The sequence below is a fragment of the Macaca nemestrina genome, chromosome 11, assembly GCF_043159975.1.
Source record: "Macaca nemestrina isolate mMacNem1 chromosome 11, mMacNem.hap1, whole genome shotgun sequence".
NCBI lineage: Eukaryota > Metazoa > Chordata > Mammalia > Primates > Cercopithecidae > Macaca > Macaca nemestrina.
The window spans coordinates 136,572,732-136,596,125 of NC_092135.1; the positions used below are offsets into that span (position 1 = coordinate 136,572,732).

The window sequence follows — 23,394 nt, forward strand, 5'->3', positions numbered from 1 at the left end:
ATAGGCAGCGAGCCCCTTTTGCTGGGTAACATTGTTATGGACTGAATTGTGTCCCCCAAATTCATATGTTGAGTTTCTAAACCCTTCGTGTGACTGTATTGGAGACGGAGCCTGTAAGGAGGTTATAAAGTTAAATAAGTTCATAAAGGCGGGGCCCTGATCCGACAGGATTGGTGCCCTTCTAAGAGGAGGAGATGAGGGAGGTCTTTGTCTCTGTGTGTGCCTCTCCGTGTGCTCACAAAGGAGAGGCCGTGGGAGGACCCAGCAGCAAGGCAGCCACCTGTAAGCCGGGAAGAGGTTGTCATCGGAATCAGCCTGATGGCACCTGGGGCTCAGACTTCCTGCTCCCAGAACTGTGAGAAAATACATTTCTGTGTGTCAGCCTCCCAGGCTGGGGCACTAGGTCATGGTAGGCCGAGCTAACTAATCCACTTTTCCTTCAGGACCCACTCGTATCTAAGTAATAAAACGTCATTAATTTTTTGATAACTTTTATTATAAAAGTAAAAGAAGAGGACAACATGAAACTAGTGGGATATTTGACATTGTTTTGAGAAATGAACGCTCAATATCTGGTTCAATGGAAGTAGTTGCAATTCTCAGCGAAGGGTTCTCCTTCAGAATCCCGAAAAATAGAGCTCTTCCTTCCCCTGCTCGTGCTGGGGAAACTACCTGTTATTTTCTGGTTCGTCTTATAAAACCCAGCGAGTCCACTGACTGCAAACTTCTCCCCTAGTAAGCAGAATACAGCAGAACTTCAGCTTTCATGCCTGCACACACTCCACACACAACATAACCTACACGCACTGCGCACCACACACACTGCACACCCCATACCACACATAGCACACACCACACACTGCACACCACACACACTGCACACTACACAAACACACCACACACACATTGCACATCACACACCACACACAGAACACACCACACACACTACACACCACACACACTGCACACTACACAAACACACCACACACACTGCACACCACACACCACACACAGAACACACCACACACACTGCACACCACACACTCTGCACACTGCACACACACCACACACACACACTGCACACCACACCGCACACATTTCACACTACACACACACCACATACGCATACACTGCACACCACACACCACACACACTGCACACCACACACACACCACACACTGCATAGTATACACACACACCACAGTGCACACACTGCACAACACACACATACCACAGACTGCACACCACACACACACACACCACAGCACACACACTGCACACCACACACCACACAGCACACACACTGCACACTACACACACACCACACACACACATACCACAGCACACACACTGCACACTGCACACCACACAGCACACACACTGCACACCGCACACCACACAGCACACACACTGCACACTACACACACACCACCACACACACGCCACACACACCCCCCCACACACACCCCACACACACACACCACACACACATCACACCCCATGCACACACCTCCGCATACCCACTCCTCACAGGCACGTCCAACCCCTCGCGTGTATTCCCACACTGTGTTTGGGACACGGTCATGGATAGTGACCAAGTGCTTCCTTCCATTGTTTGAGTGCAGGTGCAGGCAGTGGACAGACGGGGAGTGGACGGACGCTCAGGGACGGCCCCTGCAGCCTCCTCAGCGCCCCCCTCTGCACTCACTCTTCCTGCACAGGAGCCACTGAGGCGGCCTTGGCAAGGTCCAGGGAGGCTGAGCACCTGAGAAGGTTCCTCCTGGGGCTGGGACCACGTTCCTTCCTTCAGCCGATCATGTAGGGGGTTGAACTGTGGCCCCATGAGGGTGTGTTGAAGTCCTAGCCCAAGTTACCTGTGAGTGTGACCTTATTTGGGAATGGGGTCTTGGCAGATGTAAGTTAAGCTAGAGTCATGCCGGAGTAGGGTGGGCCATAAGTCCAGTGTCTGTGTCCTTAAAAGGGAAAGGAGAGGGCACCTGGAGACACAAGGGAAGAGACCCTGTGAGGATGAGGCCGAGGTTGGTACCCCGAGGGCTGCTGGCAGCCCCCACATGTCGGAGCAGCCAGAGCAGGCTCTCCCTCAGGGCCTCCGGGAGGAAGCAGGCCTGCTGACACCTGGGTTTTGGACCTGGCCTGCAGAACTGTGAGAGGATGCTGTTTGGAGCCCCTTGGTGTGTGGCAACCTGTAATGGCAGTTCCAGGAAGCTGGCACAACCCCATACGCACCTCCCGAGCGCCAGCCACAGCAGAAGGCTTTGGGCAAAAGGGACAGCCCCGATCCTGCCTTCCTGGGACTTTCCCTTCAGGGACCCACGGAAAGATAAGGAGATGTACCATGCAAGTATCTTGCTGGGCTGTCCTGTAGGTCCCTGAGCGGGGCTCAGCCCTGGGCCAGGGATTCTGGCTCCCTTGGTGAGGTGTCAGTGTCCTGGGGCCCACAGCCCTCATGAGGAGGCTGGGCCTCGTCAAGGAGGTACCTTTGGATGCTAGAATTTTTTCCAGAGCATTCTAGGGGGCCAGGGATGGGAAGGGTAGACAGATGACTCCCTGCACAAGGGCTCCTGGTGTACGGTTCAGGTTGAACGCTAGCATCCTGCACATGGTCTGAGTCAACTCTCAGAGGACAGGGGTGCCTCGTGCAGTCCAGGGGGCTGGTTTCTGTTAGGAGGGGCCTCCCTCCCCGCCGCTGCTTGGTCTGGAAGTTGCTTCCAATTGGCTGCACCTTTGGCTTACATGGCACAGGCCTGAGGTGGAGTCCACATTCTTACCAAGTGTCTAGAATTATGGAAAGGTGAGAGAGGCCGCACTTTGACCACAGTTTGAGGGTTACTCGCTCTGGCCATCGTCAGTCTTGACAAATTTCTCCTTCCTGCCAACTCCCTCCCTCCCCCGGGGCCCCAGTGCCGCCTCTCAGAAAGTCCTGGAGGAAGGCAGTGACCCGGGCAGTTGTTCCTCCTGGGCGCCCTTGGCCCACGTGGCTCCCATCACAGCCTCGCACCGGTCAGCCTCCAGATGTTTCCCGAAGAATATGGACCCGGGAGAGTACGGACCCCCACTGCACTGATGCCCCCTTGGCAGGACCTGCCTGCTGATACATTGCCTGCAGCATTTTGTAGGAGGATTTGGAATGGGGAATTCCTCTGTCCCAGGGTTGACCCCCATCTGAAAGGGGGGTGTGGGTGTGACTCCCATTCCAGCGGCCGATCCAGCCACGGGAACTGGGTAGATGCTGGAGCCCCGGAAGGTCCTCTGATTCGAAGGGGTGTGAATAAATGAAAGCGTGAGTGAGTGACAGGTGGATGGGGACTAAATCAAATCGGTTTTTTCTTCATGACTTTGACCGCGATGCCTGGAGTCCTCACAGACTTGAGCTTAGCCCCTTCACTGCATTGTCCCAGCCTGGAGGAAGTTGCTTGCTTTGAAGGAAGTTCTCAAAATGTCTCAGTCCCCTCCGTGTGCACAGGGAGATTTTAAAAACATACGGTCTTGTGGGACCAAAAATGAAGTGGCTGTGATGTGCCCAGGCGTTCAGAGCTGTGCTCTCTGCAGGAGGCTGGCTGGGCTCCCTGCAGCCACAGGAAATAGGAACGACCAGCTCTGGGATTCCTGAGCCCTCTTTCTTTTGGGCATCTTCTGCCTCCTCTCTCTGCAGTGGCCTCCTCTGTTTGTGGTTGGATGGGCATCTCTGTGTGCCAAGCCTTGCTCTAGACACTGTGGTTGTGGCAGGGCCCTCAAAGACTGCCGGAGACCCAGTGGTGGAAAATGTGCCCCTGCCCTGTGTCTGACGTCCAGGTCTAATGCCACTCTTCTGCAGGAGGATGGGAGCCCCTCAACCTGCCGGGCCACCCCAAGCTAACACTGGGGCCTGGATGGTTCTTTGGCCTGTTAGGTGAGAGAGGATGAGAGCCCCCCAGCTGTTCCAGGGCCTCCCCAAAGAATCTGCAGGGTGGAGGCCAAGCTCAGGGGCAGCTCGGGCACCACAGTGAGCCTGCCGGAGCGGAGACAGTCCTGCTCAGCCTGGGCTTGCAGACCTCCATGTGGAGCTAAAGTCCTCTCTGACGCCCGCCTTCCCTGTGCATTGGGCATGGTGGGGGCGTCACTGCCTTGAGCTCTGGTCCATTGCAGATCTGCCCACTTGAAGCTCCTTGACTGCATTCTGGGATATTTCTTCATTTGTACCTCTGGGAAGTTGGCTTTTGTGGTGCATGTGTGTGTGCGTGTACCACTCTGATAAAACAAAAGTAGATGTAAAGAAATGAAAATAGCTGGACATAAACAATTGTTTAAATACTTCTACAGCAGTGGTTCTCAAGCCCTCTCAGCCCTATTTCCCTCTGCGGCCTCAGGTTCCCCTGCAGGCCCAGGATCCTGAGCAGGGTGAGACCTTGCTGTGGAGGGGCAGGAAGGGATCACCTGGCCCACTGGAGGAGGTCAGTCCTGGATGAACGAGTGGGCAGCACATGTGACCTCTCAGCAGGTGACAGTGGGGGCAGCCAGAGGAAGTGCTTCTGCACTGACAGAGCTCAGCCAGTCTGGGACCTCATAAACCACCTCTGGGTACAGGGGGCCTCCAAGACCATCCTCATGCTCAGTGATTTACCAGAAAGGCTCACAGGACTCAGGAAAAGCTGGATGCTCACAGTTGCTGTTTATTACAATGAAAAGATCCAGATTTAAATCAGCAAGGGGAAAAGGTGCATGGGGGGATGTCCAGGAGACACCAGGCTTCACCTTCCAGGTGTGCTCTCCCAGCACAGACAGATCTGTGGTTCCATGCCGTATTTCCTCCCGCTGTCCCCCCCCGCCTCTGAAATCTTGTCTTCAGACCTGTTATCAAACCCAGGGATGCTTTGTGATTTAGCATCCTCTCTCAGCTCACCTCTTAAAAATTCAGATTCATTTTGTCCTCATGGCCCCTATTTTTAACAATTTTATTTTGGACACAGGGTCTGGCTCTGTCACCCTGGCTGGAATGCAATGGCACAATCATGGTTCACTGCAGCCTAGAACTCCTGAGCTCAAGACATCTTCCTGCCTCAGCCTCTGGAGCAGCTGGGAGTCTAGGCATGTGCCGCCACACCTAGCTAATTTTTACAATTGTTTGAATAGACAGGGTTTTGCTACATTGCCCAGGCTGGTCCTGAACTCCTGGGCTCAATCAATTCTCCCACCTCGGCTTCCCAGAGTGCTGGGATTACAGGCATGAGCCACTGTGCCTGGCCTATTTTAAAAGAGAATTTGCTGTCTGAACACCAGAGTCTTTGAAACTGATCCCGCCTTACCCCATCCCCATAGCGGAAGAGTGGGAGTTCAGAAATCACCTCTCTGAGGCAAGGTAGCCATCTTGTTTTGTACACAAGCCAACTGGTGGCTGGGGAGCCACTGACTGGGCTCACCCAAGATTCTGCACCCTTTCCCTTCCCATTCAGCTACTAACTTCCCAAGACCCCTCTTCATACAATTACTCTGAATCCCTTTAGGACATCCATGCCTCACATGACCTCCTTCCTACTCATGACTCTGGGGCACTGACTCTTCCTTATTCTCACATTCTTGTTCTTCATTTGGACTATGATTCTGCTACCTGCCACAGCGGTACCTGCACAGGAGACTCTTCGACTGACCATACCCTGAACCCATACCTTGGCCTCAGCTTAGGGGCCCATGAATCCGTGGTGTCAGGATAGCCTCAGTGAGGCCAGCGAGGAGCTAATAGTAGTGACTGGCTAATACAAAGCCTAGGCAGGCAGAGATGACTCTTTTACGTGTTCCCTAGTCATTTCCCAGACAGACGCCACCTCTTAGATTCAGGGGGCAATTTCAGGCGGCCCTAGTTTCTTGTTTCCCAGGCGATGTTCAGCAAGAGGCATGTGGCTTTCCGCCTGATTTGAAGAGGTGGTAGAAAACCCTCTGCCAGGAAAAGGGATTCCTCCCAGCAATGTGGGTCTGCCTCCTCTGGTGGAGAGGGGCCTGATGAGCCCCTAGGATGGAGATTTTGACCCTTCGTAGTGTGTGAGTGCGGCCACTGTTGTCCTGACACTGGATGCCAAGTTCAGACATGGTTGAACTGCTTTCTCTCTGCTAAACCGAATGAAGGGTAGAAGCCTTGCTTCTCTGTATTTTCCTTTACCACTCTCCATTTCTGAAAGAATTGCTTTAAAATATTTCCTTCAAATCTATTTAGAACCATATTGCGCAGTGTTATGATTTCATTTCAACGATCAAACATAATTTAGAAAACTCAAAAGAAGGAAAGCCTATTGTATTGATTCATATATTTTCTTATGTGTGTTTTTCTCCCTTCCTGATGTTCTCAGTTTCCGTCTTTCATTATTTTCTTTCTGATTAGAGCATTTTCTTTAGCCATTCTTCTAGGTAGGTCCGCTGATGACGTATTCTCCTTATTTTCAATTTTTCCTTCTTTCCTGGAGGATAGTTTCCCCGAGTATCGGATTCTGGGCAGACAGTTTGTTTTTTTCCCCAGCACTTGAAAAATATTTTGCTACTTCCTTCTGGCCTCCTTGGTTTCTTATGAGAAATCGGTTACAATTTTAAAAGACGTTATTTTTCTTCTGTTATTTTCAAGATTTTTTTCTTTGTCCTTAGTTTTCAGAACTATGATGTATCTTGGCATGTATTTCTTTGGGCTTATCCAGTTTGAGGTTTTCTCAGTTTCTTGAATCTGTTGGTTTATGTCTTTTTCCAAATTGGGGGTGTTTTTGGCAATTACATTTTCAAAAAATAGGAATGTTTAGCCTCTCCCTTTTTCTCTTCTCCCTCCAGGACTTCAGTGACATGAATAGGAGGTCTTTTGTTACTATTCCACAGGCCCCTGAGACTCTGCCTCTCTGTCTTTCAGTTCATTTTCTCTCCACCGTTTAATGTGGGTGGTTTCTGTTGTGCTGTCTTTCCATTCACTGACCTTTTTCTCTGACTTCTCCCCTCTGCTGTTGAGTTTACTCACTGAGCTTTATATTTCAGTTATTACTTTTTAATTCATAAATTTCCATTTAGAAGGTATATTCTGTTTCTTTGCTGAAACTTTCAATTTTCATCTGTTTCAATCATGTTTGTAATTGCTCCTTGAAGCATTTTTATCATGGTTGCTTTAAAATCTTTGTCAATTCTAGCATCTCTGTTGCCTCAGAGTCCGCATCTACAGGCTGTCTTTTCCTGTTTAGTTTGAGATCTTCCTGGTTCTTGGTATGATGAGGGATTTTTACTTGCAACCTGGACAATTTCATCTTATGCTATGAGGGTCTCCATCTTATCTAATCCTTCTTCTTAGCTGGCCCTTTTTGACACTGCCCTGGCACCATTGATGCTAGGGTGGGGGTGGCCTTGTTTTCCCTGGATTATGTTAAAGATCTCCCCTTCCTGGTTGGGGAGGGAGAGGTGTGCCTCATTAAAGCTTCTTGAGGGTGGAAGTCTGGGGCTCCCCACTCGGCCCTTGCTCTCAGTGTGAGGTGGGTCCACAGTCCTCCCTGCAGTGTTTGGCTGGAGAACAGTTATTGTCTCAGTTTTCTGCCCTGTGAGACTGCACCTTTCTTGATTCTTTGGCTAAAGAGAGCAAGCTTTTGCTGGAGTTTTTGTGGTCTGTGCCTGTTGACATTTCTGGGTGGCAGACTTCTTTATCTCTAAGTCTGGGATATATGAGACAAAAAGAAAAGCCAGGGAACCCACCATTGTGTCCTTCCTTGGATCCTAAGGTTCCTAGCTGGTCCACCTTCTTCTCTCTACCTTTCAGGGTCCTCCCCTCCCCTCTCCCCCTTCCCCTCCCCTTCCCCTCCCCTTCCCCTCCCCTTCCCCTTCCCCTTCTCTCCTCTTCTCTCCTCTCCTTTCCTTTCCTTTTCTTGAGATGGATTCTTGCTGTGTCACCTAGGCTGGAGTGCAGTGGCACGATCATAACTCACTGCAGCCTGGAACTCCTGGGCTCAAGTGATCCTCCTGCCTCAACTCCCAAGTAGCTCAGACTACAGGAGTGTACCACCATGCCTGGCTCATTTTTTATTTGTTATTCGTAAAGATGGGGTCTTGCTGTGTTGCCCAGGCTGGTCTGGAACTCCTGGGCTCAGGCGATCCTCCTGCCTCACCCTCCCAAAGTGCTGGGATTCCAGGCATGAGCCACCACACCCAGCCCAGGGTGTTATCATGTTCGGTTTACATACAATGTCCAGGGCTTTTAGTTGTACTTAGCAGAGGAAAAGGGAACGTAGGTCTGCTTCACCTTTCTGGAAGCTAATATCCACATGCATTGCCTTGATAATCAGAAAAATTAAAATGCAATCGTGTTTCACCAAGTGCTACACAGTAATTAGGTTGAAGAAATTAGAGAATGAGCAGAAGGCTGCCTTAAAGCTGAAATGAATCTGAGCAAGGACTCAACGGGCCAGTGGCAACAGATCTGAGCCATACCACGGCTCTTTTGCTCATAAACCTCTATGTAAATATTTTGGCCAGAATTTCCCATGCAGCTTTGTATGTTTACATTCATTCAGCCCTAGGAGGGCTGATGCGAGGAAAGGAACAGAACAATCGCAACCCTGTGCATTTCACACAATTAATACCCGAAAAATGCAACCTGTGCGTCCCCCTTCCTATTTGGCTCCGGCTTTGAGCTGGTCCAGTGACTGTTTTTCGTACCAGAAGTCCCTCCCAGAGGTCTGTTTAAGTGTCCAAGCAGATGGGGAAAGCGCAGGAGGTGAGCGTGCAGGTGGGCAAGGTGCAGGCTCTGCTCTCCCGGCAGCCCGTGCAGGCCGCAGGCTTCCTGTCTCTGCTCATCTAACCTGAGCCATCCTAGGAAGGGAGGCAGCGATGAGGTTTCCAGGTGCAGAAGGAAGCTGAAAACGACCTTAGCCCTTTTTATTTCACTTCCTTTTCTGTGCCGCACAGCGGGGAGGCTCGGTCGGTGTATTCTGAAGATGAAATGTGGAGGTGGCAAGACCTGCAGAGTCCCCGAACCCTTGGCCCTCTCTCTGCCCACATACATTTCTGCTCCTGAGTGCTTGTCTGTCTGTGACACAGGCCGCAGCCACATGGGTGAAGAGAGGGGATCCCTGTTTGCTCTCCTCTCATTGTTGCTGTCACAAAGACAATCCCTGCCATTTGCCTCTAGGGAACAATGATGTCGTCTGGGTTCCTGGATGCTCTCACACCATTCATTCACACGTCAAACATGTGCAGGGTGCTGACTCGCAGACAAACTCCGCGTGCCTGAGCAGCTCTCACAAGATTCTCGGCTCTTCTCTGTCCCTCTAGTGACATTCTCGTGGGGAAACATACAGTTGCCCACCTCATATTCACAGAGAGGGTCTTTTCCACCGCCTGGGGGTCAAAGGGAGGCAGAGACTGTGTGATGACACAGAAAGGCCAGGCAAGCCCTTCCCCAGACTGGGCCGCTCCAGGGAACACTGGTTTTGATTCATGCATGGCAGTTTCCACATCCCGGGCCATTGTCCTACCACCTCTTTCAAAACTGGGGGAAAAATATGTGCCTGGTTATTACCCCTACCACATATCCGTACAAATCAAGGAACCGGGTTCTATTTTGCTGGCATGTCCAATGTCTGCTTCCTCCTCCTCGGCGTCCTCCTCCTTCCCTTGCTCCAAGCTGAGCAAAAGCAGATGAATATTCCAGTTTCTTCCATTCTGCCTCCACCTATGTTACTAAAAAACCCAGTGAAATAGAGGACAAAAGGGAATCACCCTCAAGCCCCAGCTGCAATCTGATTCTGCCACTAGGCAGCTGTAGTGGCTTGGGAAAGCCAGCTGCCCTTTCTGAACCTCAGTTTCCTAATTGTTATGATTAAAGGGCTGGACCTTCCAGGCAGCACATCCTAAGGGCTCTCACGCTGGGCATCAGTCTAGATCTTGTTCTGTTCACCAGGGCTTGGACTGAACACTTAGAAGACCCTTTCTTGTGCATAGAATATCTTTTAATCACTCAGATTCTCTTCATGCAGGTTTTAAGAACATTGCTCTCCACTGCTCCAGACAGAGGTGGTGGGCGTTAATCTGTGCAATTTGGCATAAGTAGCCAAGTGTCTTCTTGGAGGACAGTGTCTGGATGGAAGGTGCTGGAGCTGATGCCTCGGGCCTTTTCTTACCATTGGTTCCTTGCAGAGAAGTTCTCTTCTCCACTGATGTATCTCATTCCTGGGGGAATCTGAGCTTACTTAGCAAGGAGGACATTCAAGGAAGACAAAGTCTTTTTTTTTTTTTTTTAATTATACTTCAAGTTCTATGGTACATAGATTCATAGTAAATTCCTGACTTGAGATATTGAGAGACTTGTTTCTGATTCAAAAACTAACTAAACATTTGGACTTTTATCCTGTGGGTGAACGGGAGCTCACAGGATGGTATAGCCCCAAAAGCACCAGGCCCTGTTAACCGAAATAACGCACAGAGGGAGACTCTGAAAGAAAATGGAATGTGTCTGGGAATGGAGCACTGCAGCGGGAGCACGTGTGCCAGAGTAAGCCATGTGCGCCCTCAGGGAGGGAGAAGACACTGGCCACTAAAACGAGGAGGATCATGTCATTGTTTTGGGATAATTATCCATGGCTACAAAGATCAGTCACAAGGGTGATGCCAGTCCACGGCTGGTCAGGCAGTTGCTGGGCAGATGTCCTCACAGATATTTTTTTGTGCCACGGCCTTTGTGCAAGGTGGTGGATTTCTTGGTGGGTTTCATTTCTTTTTCTTTTTCTCCCTCCCCTCCCCTCTCCTCGCCTCTCTTCTTTTCTCTTTTTTTGAGACAGAGTCCTACTCTGTCGCCCAGGCTGGAGTGCGGTGGTGCGATCTCAGCTCACTGCAACCTCCGCCTCTGGGGTTCAAGCGATTCTCCTGTCTCAGCCTCCCGATGAGCTGGGATTACAGGTGTGCACCACCACGCCCAGCTAAGTTTTTGTATTTTTAGTAAAGACAGGGTTTTGCCATGTTGGCCAGGCTGGTCTTGAACTCCTGACCTCAAGTGATCCACCCTCCTGGGCCTCCCAAAATGCTGGGATTACAGGTGTGAGTCACCACGCCCGGCCTAGGTGGTGGTTTTCGCAGTCTTTTGTGATACTTTCTGTTGTCAGGCATTTGTGCATGAGAAACCTCTCTCCATGCCCTTCCCTGGCTCTATTTGTCAGGGTATTTTTTAAACACAAGCAACTCCATTTTGCTTCTGACAACGTTCACGGTGCCTTACCCTGGACATAGGTCTCTGTGAGGACCCTTTGGGGAGGAGCCTCTGAAAAGAAGTGACAGATGGGGAGAGGCTGCCACAGTCGTGGTGAGATGCCAGGTTTGGGATAGGGCAGAGTAAAGAGGGCTGGGCGGGGGATTCCGGAAATATGTAGGAGCTAAGTGAGCAAGGCTGGAGACCGTCTGACTGAGGGTTGAGAGGTGCTGAAGAAGAGAAGGTTCTGGACTGGACAGCAAAGCAGACAGAAGAGAGGTTGTTGCTGATGATCAGATTTGGGGGATGATGGAGAATGGCGTGCGGGTCCTGCTGTGGTGCCCACGGGACATTCGGGTGCCTCTGCTCCAGAGGACCAGGCTGGTTCTGAACAGTGGGGGGCAGAGAGGATAATGTGTGGATTTTTTTGTGTGGAATCAAGAACTGGGTGAGCTTATTGACCTTGTGTGTGCTCACTGGCATCTTGGGAACAGGTGCGTTGCTTCTCCATGCAGCTGGAAGGAAGAGGGTGTCAAGGAGGTGGCAGATCCCACGTGCTTCCCTTCCTGGCACCATAACCACCAACATCCCACAGAAAGGCGGGGGCATTTACGGAGAGAAGGAGGCAGTGAGTCTGTCCCCACCCTTCCCCTGGCTCTCCAAGAGTCTCATGTGGCCATTGGTCCGGAGTGGACTCCTGGCTTCTTGTGAGGGTGGTGCTGGCCCAGGCACCCTAGAGGCAGCTGGTATCCTGATGCGTGAGGACCTTAGCTTTTGGAGAGCTGACACTACCTGTCCAGGCGGGAGAAGCCACAGCCAGAGCAGGGTTTGAAATACCTGCTGACTTCAGCCTGTCCCGTAAGCTCATGATAATGTGTCCACCCCAATCCAGTTTAATATCCTCAGAAACACTCCTCAGGATCCCAGGGGCTCAAGTATGGACATCAGCGAGCTCCCCGGACAGAGCCGCAGGGAGTGGGTGGGCCCTGGGGACACTGCCACTTAGGGAGCTTCACTCAGAAGACGGGAGGATGGAGGAGAAGGCAGCAGAGGCAGACACAGAGAGAGGGCTGAGACCCTGAGTGAGCTGGGGGAGAGACCCAGGATGGGGAAGCATGGAGACGGGAAGGGGAGTGGATGGAGCTTAGGGAGACTGGTGAGTGTGGGTGGAGGCCTGCGACAGAAAAGCCCCTTGGCCTTTGAGACACAGGCACCTTTGCACATGGGGATGTGGGGACACGGGCCACATGGGGCTCTCACTGTCTATCTTCCAGGCTGTGAAGGGCAGTGAAAGTCTGGGCCTGCAGGGAGCTTGTATTTTAGTGGAAGGACAGAGGCGTCACGAAAAATAACTGAAGATTGACTATCAGATGGGGTTAAGAGCTAGGAAGCAGGGTACGGGGTAGAGATGGAGTGAGTGGGGTGCTGTCTGGAGGCCTGGTGGAGGAAGCCCCTCTGAGCCCTGCACTCAGGGAGGGGCGGCTCTACAGAGGACTGGGAAATTCCAGGCAAGGCCTAGTCCTCAAGGGGCCACTCGGAAGGGGGTTCCAGCAGAGGCTCCTGTTTTTCTGATGAAGGGGGGGCAGGGGGTTGGGGAGGAAGTTGGGTTGGCAGCGTGGGGACTGGGGGAAAGGTGGGTCCCTAAGGGCACCAGGAGAGGGGCTGACCAAGGAGGTCTCAGGACTGTCCCAGGGCGGAGGCTGGCTGGACACGAGGCCTCCGATCCAGGCTCCCTGAGGCCACTCTTCACTTCAGGGAGTTTCTGACCTTCTGGACCCAGTCACCAGCAGGGGCAGGTGCTCTGTGCCAAGCTGGGGGGTGAATACGGAGCTGAGTGTGGCTGGGATGGTCTAGGACAGTGGTGAACACTGCACACACATGCAGGCCACGTCTGTTAATGGCACCTGCTGTGGCTCCTTCTTACTGTGTCTATGCTGCATTAAAACAGGAAAAAGAAACAGGGGCCATCCATTTTAACAATGTATTTTATTCAACTCTCTGTTTAAAATGCTATCTCAATCTATGATTAATGTAAAATTGTGAATGTGATACCGTGCTTCCTTTTCACCCCGAGTCTTTGACATGTGGTATGATTTTGACACTGGTAGCCTATCTGTGACAGCTTCCTTGTATCGTGTGCCTGGTGGCCTCCTGTGACTGGCAGCCGCCGTGTGGGACATGCAGGTCTGAGGGTGAGATGGGGCTGGGCGAGGGGCAGCGATGCTCAGGTGGCTCCTGGGAGGGTGTGGTCCTGATGAAGAGAAGCAAGGCCAGCCTCCTCCGAGAGGGAGGGCACTGTGTTTCAGATGGATGAGTGGCCTCCTCCTGGGCGAGCTAGCTGTGGGGCCGTGTTTCCTGGAAGAAGCCGTCATCTCTGGGGAGAGCGGCAGAACTCGAGGGAGCCACCTCAGCCTCCCCAGAGCCCGCAGCCGCATAGGAAGCCCCTTCCCACTGGGCTCTGCGCTCCTGCACGAGGGTTCTTGCTTCAGGAAGAAAGTGGGTCTCGCTTCGCTCCTGTGGGGCAGAGAGACGGGGCTGTGAGAAGTGAGTTGTGGAGGTGGGTGAGGCTGGAGGCCCACACAGCTCCAGGGGCGTAAGCTCCACGCCCCCAAATAAAGAAACCTGGACCCTTCCTGTAAGTCTCTCTGACGCCTGCAATGCTGGGTGTAGGAACGTTCGCTTGACCGTCCAGGTAGGAGAATCATGTTAAAAATGGCCATTTTTCTACCAAAAAGCAGGAGTAGACCTGCTGTAAACTTGATAGCTATGGGATCTTGTCTGTGTCTCATCTTTTTTTTTTTTTTTTTTTTGGAGACAGAGTCTCACTCTGTCACCCAGGCTGGAGTGCAGTGGTGCCATCTCAGCTCACTGCAACCTCTGCCTTCCGGGTTCAAGCGATTCTCCCGCCTCAGCCTCCTGAGTAGCTGAGATTACAGGCGCCCGCCACGCCCGGCTACATTTTTGTATTTTTAGTAGAGACGGGGTTTCGCCATGTTGGTCAGGCTGGTCTTGAACTCCTGAACTCGTGATCTGCCCGCCTCGGCCTCCCAAAGTGCTGGGATTACAGGAGTGAGCCACTGTGCCAGGCCTGTGTCTCATCTTTAAATGCCCGGTGTATGTTTCCTTGTGAGCCATCTTTCTCCAGTTTGACCCTCCTGCAAACCTTACTTGTGAGTAAGATTCCTTTTCTCGGTGCATGGTCCGTGTCCTCCTTTGACATCATTAGGGGCTGGGCAAGGCGGAAGCAGGCCAGCCCGATGGTGCCGTCGGCACAGCCAGGACACACTGAGGGGACCTGACCACACGCATGTGCCCAGTCCTGGAATCCGGTACAGAGGTGGCCTCCTTTCCTTCCTGTGGAATGAGGGTCCTGCAGTGCCATCCATAATGGCTGTTTTCTGTGACTGTGGAAGGTCGGCCACTTAGGACAGACGGAAAAGAGGTTTGATGCCAGGAGGCGGCCGCTGCAGCCAGGCTCACTATGGGGACCCCCAGGCCAGCTCCCCTGGGGCGAGGACTGTGGCTGGAGGGCCAGGTGGGAGGTAGGAGTCATCCTCCAGCGGCCCCTGGGGCACAGTGAATGGACCGTTTGTGTTTTATGAACAGCCCAGTATCACAGGAATGCAGCCCAGCCCCACTTCGGGGGCAAGAAGGAGCTGAGAGCTGAGAAATCATAATAAAACACCCCTCCCGGGAAACACTCGCGTGAATCACGGTTCAGGTAATAATAACCCTTTTGGCAGAAGTGTTTTCTCCGCCCCAAGCCAAAGTATGTGGAGTCACACAAAGGGCCCTGTCACCAGCGTGGCTGCCCCGCCAAGTGCATGCTCTTGTGGTTCTTGAATTCTGTTCTTTTCACAGGGCTGGGGCTGGCAAGGAATTTAGAGGACTCCGAAGCTTCATGAAATAATACTCCGGGGCTGCATTTATTTAACAGATACATATAGTTATTGGGGTCCTAGTCAGAGCAAAATAAACTTTAAAAATCTATATTAATCTCATTTGTAGTTTCACATGAAGTGATTTCTCTTCTTTTTTTTGACTAAGGGAATGGAAACTACCCTGCAGAATGCGGTGTTGGCAGCCTGAGTGGGTTTAGGGTATTGAAAGAGCTATTGACCGTTTCCTTCATATCGAACCCAGCTCCCTGCAATATGGTAACTACTGGGTGGCGGAAACCGGCCCAGGCCGTACAAGATCCGCTGCCTCTTATTTGCATTACTGAGCTCAGATTGGAGATGTTCGTCTCACCCCCGGGCTATGGAGTTCCTGGAGTGCATGCCATGCTCGTTCTTCTTTCTCCACTCAAACCAATCTGGGCTCATCTTTAGGATCTCGCTCTTCTCTCTGGGCCTCAGTTTTCTTATCTTTAAAATTAGAAGGGCTCTCTGGGCTGGTATACGTGAAGCCCTCTCTTGCCTTGGCCACATCCCATGCCAGAATAGTCACCATAGCCCATCAGTGACCCCACGGCCACTTCCCATGCCAGGACAGATACCACCACCCCGTCAGTGACCCTGCGGCCACCTCCCATGCCAGGACAGATACCATAGCCCGTCAGTGACCCCAAAGCCACCTCCTATGCCAGAACAGACACTGTCAGTCTGTCAACAACCCCACGGCCACCTCCACGCTAGGACAGAGACCACCAGCCCATCAATGACCCAACAGCCACCTCTCACACCAGGGCAGACACCATCAGCCTGTCAGCAACCCCTCTTCATGGAGGACAGACTCAGCCTCATGACCACCCTCTATAGAGCTCCAAGCTGGTGTGGAGACAAATCCTATTGGCCATGAAGACACCAGGCCATTCACTCACTCATCCACTCATTCATTCACTCATCCATTCACTCATCCATTCTCTCATCCATTCACTCATCCATTCTCTCATCCATTCACTCATCCATTCACTCATCCATTCATTCATCCACTCATTCATTCACTCATCCATTCACTCATCCATTCACTCTTCCATTCACTCTTCCATTCACTCATCCATTCACTCATCCATTCACTCATCCATTCTCTCATCCATTCACTCATCCATTCACTCATCCACTCACTCATTCACTCACCCACTCACTCATCCATTCACTCACCCATTCACTCACCTGTTCACTCATTCATTCACTCATCCATTCACTCATCCATTCACTTATTCATTGGCACAACCACTTTTCTGACACCTTTACTGTATGCTCAGTTCTGCGAGGGCTTCAGAGGTCACCCACCTCTGAGCATACAGCAAATATCCTGTGGACAGCTTCTGGCCTGGGGTTGTTGGTTAAGTTAGACTGTATTAGAAATAAAACAAAAATATGTATGTTAAGTCTCAGATTAGTAAAGGATGCAGTTACAAAGCAGGACAAGAGTAGAATCTCCTCTTATCAGAAGGAAGAAAATCATGATGTAAAGAGTGTATTATTCATTTATTTATTTAACAAATATCTGTTTCCTGCCTGGGATTTTCAAGGCCCACGTTTGGACTTTGTAAGAAACACAAGTGTAGAGTATGGCTTGTGTTCACCGAGAGGGTGTGTGTGTGCACACGTCTGCACACATCTCTGTGTGCATGTGTGTGTGTGTGCACACATGTCTGCACACATCTCTGTGTGCATGTATGTGTGTGCACGGAGTGTGTACATGTGCATGAGTGTGTGTGCATGTCTGCGCACGCATCTCTGTGTGCACGTGCATGTGTGTGTGTGTGCATGAGTGTGTCCGTGTGCATATGTGTGTGTGCACATGTGTGCATGTGTGTGCATGAGTGTGATGCGTGTGTGTGTGTACATGAGTGTGTGTGTGTGCAGCCAAGCACAGGTGTGCATGCAGGTGCAGGAGAGGAACAAGTCGCTCCAGAGTCCCATGAGGTGTCAGCTGGGTGCTGGGCCAGGCTCTTCACATGCATTGTCCCATTGACGCAGAGAGTCTGTCTCCTCTGTCTTTTTGGTGAGGAAACCGATGCACAGAGAGGTTAAGAAACTCCCTGTGGTCACTCAGCAAGTGACTAGCAGAGCCTGGATGCAGCTGGACTTCTCTCACCGTATGTGTCTGTAAAGAATTCGGGCTAGGCGCAGTGGCTCATGCCTGTAATCCCAGCACTTTGGGGGGCCAAGGTGGGTGGATCACCTGAGGTCAGGAGTTCAAGACCAGCCTGACCAATATGGTGAAACCGTGTCTCTACTAAAAATACAAAAATTAGCTGGGCTGTGGTGGCATGTGCCTATAATTCCAGCTACTCAGGAGGCTGAGGGAGAATTGCTTGAACCCAGGAGGCAGAGGTTGCAATGAGCCAAGATTGTGCCATTGCACTCCAGCTTGGGTGAGAGAGGGAGACCCTGTGCCAAAAAAAAAAAAAAAAAATTCAGTGTGCACCATTTCATCACAGTGAGTGCCACAAAGGGGTGCGATGCAGTGCCATGCAGCTCAGGGTGGAGACAGGGATGCGGATGGTCTGGATGGGGTGTCTTGTAGGTCTTCTCGGTGGTTCTTCTCTGGGCCTGCTTGGATGGGAGGGCCGTTTCCAAGTGCAGGGGACTCTGGGCTGAGGTGGCAGAGCCTAGGCTGGGCTTTGTAGACATATGTCCTGAGGCCAGGGCTTGCTTGGATTTCTGTGGCTGTTTCCAAGCGCAGAGGCCTCTGGGCTGGGTGGCAGACCCTCTCCCCACCCCCACAGCAGAGCTGTGCAAATGCATGGCCCACACAGGAGCCCGGCCTATATTGTGACTTGGCACTCAGGGTGGGAGGCAGGCTGTGTGCGCCTGATCCGGACCCTCCCGCCCAGGTGCTAGGTGAGGGCAGAGCACACATCCTGTGAAGGTGGGGCTGCTGGGAGCTGCGAGCTCTACTGGCCCATCAGACTTTATTTACGAAACACAAATTCAAAGAAAATTATGAAGAATCTCAAGACAGTGACCACAGAACTATGGCCACCATGTGCGGGGTCCCTTCCGAGCATGGGCACTGTGGAGCTGTGTGGTCACCCACCCAGGCAGCTGGCTCTATGGCTGAGGTGTGGACACAGTGCCCTGGAACTCAGGCCATTGGTGTGGCTGGAGTGCGCTCAGGTCTTGAACCTGGAGAGGTGACCGCCTCGGCCCTCCACCGAGGCAAGCGTCTGTCACTGGCCTGAAGCAAGGCCCCCCATCAAAGGAAGCCTAGAGAGAAGCAACTTCTCTAAAATACCTGGGTTTACTTACTGGACCATTTTATTTTGCTATTCTATCCTTTTACAACCTTTACAAAACCACTTTTGCAAAACTGTAGACAGAGTCAAATTCTAAACTGAGGGAGGGGTGGATTGAGGAGCAGATTGCCCTCTTTATCCACAGATCTTCGTGCTATTCTGTGTCTGCCAGGAGTGGGAAAAACTTGGAGGCTGCCACCCCTGAGGATCAGATATTTATGTGACAGAGGAACCCTCCTGCTACCTCCTGCTAACCCTGCTGTATTTAAAATCCCAAGAAAGAGCAGTCCCAAAGGGAGTCCCGCTGGGCCCTGGGACCTGCACTGATCACAAAGCTGCCTAAAAGAAAACGCCTGGGGTGCACCTAGCTCCAGGAGGAAAATGGCCAAGGGCGCGCAGCGGACTGTCGATGGGAAACACCTGTCTTCTGGGCTCGCGGGGGCTGGCCAGGCATTGTTCTCTATTTGCATGTTTTTCCTTTCAGCTCATTCAAACTCAATATAGTGGTGAAATTAAGTACATCATCAACCTAAAGCTACCAAACCAAATACATAAATGGAAGGATTTGAAAAATCTGTAATAGCTGGGGTGAGGCTGGCCTCGGGCCAGCTGGGCTGCCCGGACAATGGAGGCAGTGTGAGCGCTTGGGCCAAGCGGGAGGGCGAGTTTCCACCCCGGGGTGGCCTGGGGATCTGATCCAGCCTGAGGAAGGGCTTGGGTGGAGCCCCGAGGGGGCTAGGGGGCTGCCGGGGTGGGGAGGGCTCTAACCTGCAGACGTGAGCCCCCAAAGCCGGCTGTCATCAGGCGGGCCGTGGGGGGAGCCGTGCTGTGTGGGAAGCAGGGGCGGCGGCATCCAGAGGGGGAAGGTGTGGAAATTTGACACAAACGCAAATGTTTTACCTTCTAAATCACCTTGGTCTTGCAGTTGAAATTCTCCCTGAACTTCCCACCCCAAATGTCTCATGGAGGGGGAATCCGGGCAGCTTCTCGCTTTCCAAAGTCACAAGTCATAATTCTTTCTTCTTGTTGCAGCCGGTGCAGGCTGAGTTCTGAATGTGCTGCTGAGATGGCGTGAAAATCTCCGAGACTATCTGGGGACCTTGCACCTCCACCCCTGCCCAGACCCCGCAGTGACTGGGTGGACTTTCCAAGGCGGTTCTGTTTGGGGTTCTGCCCTCCTAAGGAACTCTGTTAGCCAGGAGGGTCCAAGGCCCCTGCACCCTCAGATGTGATTCACTGACCCCCTTCAGCTTAAAATGACTTTTGAGAGCCTGAGACCAGGTAGTGTGTTGACCGAGGCCACACTGGGTGCCCCTCACATCTGCCCTCTGTGCAGGACCTGTGTGCGCTGGTCACTGTGGCTTCCAAGGAGCTGGCCTCCCGCCGCTGCCAGGTGTCCCAGATGCCTGGACACTCCTGGTGGACTCTGGGACTCGGACACGTGACCCTGCTTGGCACCCAGAGCCACCCCTGGACTCAGGAGCCAGAACCACCCACAGGCACAGCCCAGCCTGTCTCCTGGTTCCTGCTCGGTTCCCAGGCCCCTTAGTGCCCCAAGGCAGCTGCAGGAAGGCGCTACCCCAAGGCCACGTCGCTTCCCAGGGTTACAGCCACAAATTACCAGACAGCCAGTGGCTTAAAACAACACTCATTTTCTCTCTTACGCTTCTGGGGTCGGGAGTCCACAGTGGATCCTTCTAGGGGTTCTAAGGGGAAAATATATTTCTTTGTCTTTTCTGACTTCTGCAGATGCCTTGTGTTCCTTCATCCGTGGACCTCCCACTCCTTGAGTCACTCTGACCTCTGGCTTCTGTTGCCACGTCACCAACAGCAGGGCTGCGGTGGGCTGTGTGGCCACCTCCAAAGATATTCTCACCCTAATCCCTGGATCCTGTGACCATAACTTTAGATGGCAAAAGGATGTCTTAGTCCAGTGGTCTCCAACCTTTTTGGCACCAGGGACCAGTTTCATGGAAGACAATTTTTCCACAGACCCGAGGGGAACGGGGATGTTTTGGGATGAAACTGTTCCACTTCAGATCATCAGGCATTAGATTCTCATAAGGAGCAGACAACCTAGATCCCGCACATGTGCGGTTCACAATAGGGTTCATGCTCCAATGAGAATCTAAGGATCTGACAGGAGTGGAGCTCAGGCAGCTCAGGCAGTAATGCTCGCTCACCTGCCGCTCACCTCTTGCTGTGTGGCCTGCTTCCTAACAGGCCACAGTCGGGTACCGGTCCACGGCCGGGGGGTTGGGGACCTCTGTCTTAGTCCATTCTGGCTGCTATAACAAAACACTGCAGATTGAGTGGCTTAGAAACAACAGAAATGTATTTCTCACAGTTCTGGAGCCTGGCAAGTCTAAGATCAAGGCACTGGCAGAGGCAGTGTCTGGAGAGGACCCCAATTCTGCTTCGCAGGCTAGTGACACACCTTCTCACTGTGTCCTCACACGGTGGAAGGGCCAGTGCGGTGCTTTGGGGCCCCCTTAATGAGGCTCTAATCCCATCCATGGGGTTCCACGCTTGTGACTTTGTCACCTCCCAGAGTTTTGCCTCCTAACACCATCACATTGGGAGTTTATGTTTCAACACATGCATTCTGGGAGGACACAGACAGTGGGATCATAGCAAGGGTCTTTGCAGATGTGACTGAGTCAAGGATTCTGGGATGGGGAGATTATCCTGCGGAGGCCCTCCAGGCAGGGACAGGCAGGGCAACGCATTCTCCTTCGGAGCCTTCACAAGGATCCAGCCCTGCTGGCAACTTGATTGTAGCCCAGCGAGACTGATTTTTTATTTCTGAGCTTCAGATTGTAAGAAAATAAGTTCCTATTGTTTTAAGCCACTAAACTGTGGTAATTTGTTACAGCAGCAAAAAGAAACTGGAACAGGTGGCCTCAGCCTTCCACATAGGAGGAACTTAGGGAGGCCGCTGAGGTTTTGGCCTGAAGCTGCCAGTACTTACAAACGATTTTCACTGCGAATCTGTGTGATTTAGGGTGCTAGGGCTGTGTGTGTGTGAGATGAAGGTCCAGGGCTAATGCCCTCCCCAGTGCAATTGCCAACACCCACCCCCAGACGTTTGCACTTTCCTGCCAAGGCATATATTAAATCATAGCCATTGCTGAAAAGGCTCAATCCTTATCCTGGCTCTCACTCCACACCTACCTACATTTTTGAAAACTTTATTTCTTTAAACATTTACTTGTTCTTTTAATCAGTTATACATGCAGAGAATTTAAAGGCAAAACAGCAGCCCTTCCACAGGGATGTCCTACAGTTCCTTCTCCAGGGGCAAACGCTTTTAGTCTTTCAGCCAATTATTTTCATGTTTGCCTGGATATCTTAGAATAACATGTTCATGTTGCCACTTCTGATTTTTCACCTTGGGCTTCGTCTGTTGGCTTCCTTCAGGGCAAGCTCCAGTTTGCTCTTCACCCTTGACCCACATTCTGTCCTCTGCTCTCTATCTGTCTCTTTGTGTGTCTCTTTCTTTTTTTCTTTCTTCTTCTTTTTTTTTTTTTGAGATGGAGCTGTGCTCTCATTGCCCAGGCTGGAGTGCAGTGGCGCAGTCTCGGCTCACTGCAACCTCCACCTCCTGGCTTCGAGCAATTCTCCTGCCTCATTCAACCTCCCAAGTAGCTGGGATTACAGACACGTGCCACTACACCTGGCTAATTTTTGTATTTTTAGTAGAGATGGGGTTTCACCATGTTGGCCAGGCTGTCTTGAACTCCTGACCTCAGGTGATCTGCCTGCTTCAGGCTCCCAAAGTGCCAGGATTACTGGCATGAGTCACCATGCCCGGCCACTCTGTGTGTCTCTTTCTAACATATACACACACATGCACCCATACAGACACACACACACACATCCCATCCCTCCATTTTCCCAGCAGCATCTCACCGTTTCACCAAGATGAATAGTTGGTGTTTACTATTCACAGCCAAGCCATTAGAATAATATTACTTCTCCTTACCTGAACAACTTTTTGTTTTCTCTGGAGTTAGTTATGTTTTCATTTGCATTGTTTTTATGTGTTTATCACCACAACAAACCCAGCCTCTCCCATAATTGTATAAATGTCCTTACAAACCATGTCTCCGTTTCCTCTCCGTGAAGAGTGCACTCCTGACGCCATGGACCCTGCTCCAGGGAAGGAGGCTGTTGGGTGGTGGTCTTGGCTGGGGATGTCCCTGCCCCCCGCAGCCCCTCTGCTGCTGGCTGGGGCTGAGTGGTCCCCATTCCGCCCCCCAGGTTCCCTCTCTGCTGGTTGACCTGTTGGCTCTTTGGCGGCTCCTATCCTCCAGGAACCTCTTGAGAAAGGATGCATAGGTGGTGACTTGGGCAGATCTTACAGTTCTGAAAATATCTTTCTTTTCTACAGTTTGGGCTTAGAGTTCCAGATTGGAGATCATTTCCCTTGGAATTTTGCGGGCACTGCTCCTTGGTTTCTGGCGTTTTTGTTTTTTGTTTTTTTTTGAGACAGAATCTCACTCTGCCGTTCAGGTTGGAGCGCAGTGGTGCAATCTTGGCTCACTGCAACCTCCACCTCCCAGGTTCAAGCAATTTTCATGCCTCAGCCTCCCAAGTAGCTGGGATTACAGGGGCCCACCACCACGCCTGGCTAATTTTTTTGTATTTTTTTTTTTTTTTTTTAGGAGAGATAGGGATTTGCCACGTTGCCCAGGCTGGTCTCAAACTCCTGAGCTCAGGCGATCGCGTGCCTCAGCCTCTCAAAGTGCTGGGATTACAGGCGTGAGTCACCGTGCCTGGCTGGTTTCTGGCTTCTGAGGTTGTGGTTGAGAGGTCCCAGTATCTTCCTAGTTCCCAATCCATTGTGAAACCTCCTTGTTTTTCTCTGGAAACTGTAGGAGTTTGTGTTTGCACCCAGGGACCTGAATTGCCACAGGACGAGTCTCTGAGTGGGTCTCTGCACGCCGCCCACAGGGCATCACTGAGCCCTTTGATGCTGGAAAAAATGCCTCGGCTTTTCTTCCAGCTTTGTCTT

The 23,394-nt window shown here is 51.7% G+C and overlaps 1 protein-coding gene across 2 annotated transcripts in view; it reads left to right on the forward strand.

Moving 5' to 3' along the window:
- Nucleotides 1-23,394, forward strand: part of LOC105473813 (ankyrin repeat and SOCS box containing 1) — a 102,004-nt gene that overhangs the window by 61,645 nt on the left and 16,965 nt on the right. The gene's annotated exons all lie outside the window — the stretch shown is intronic.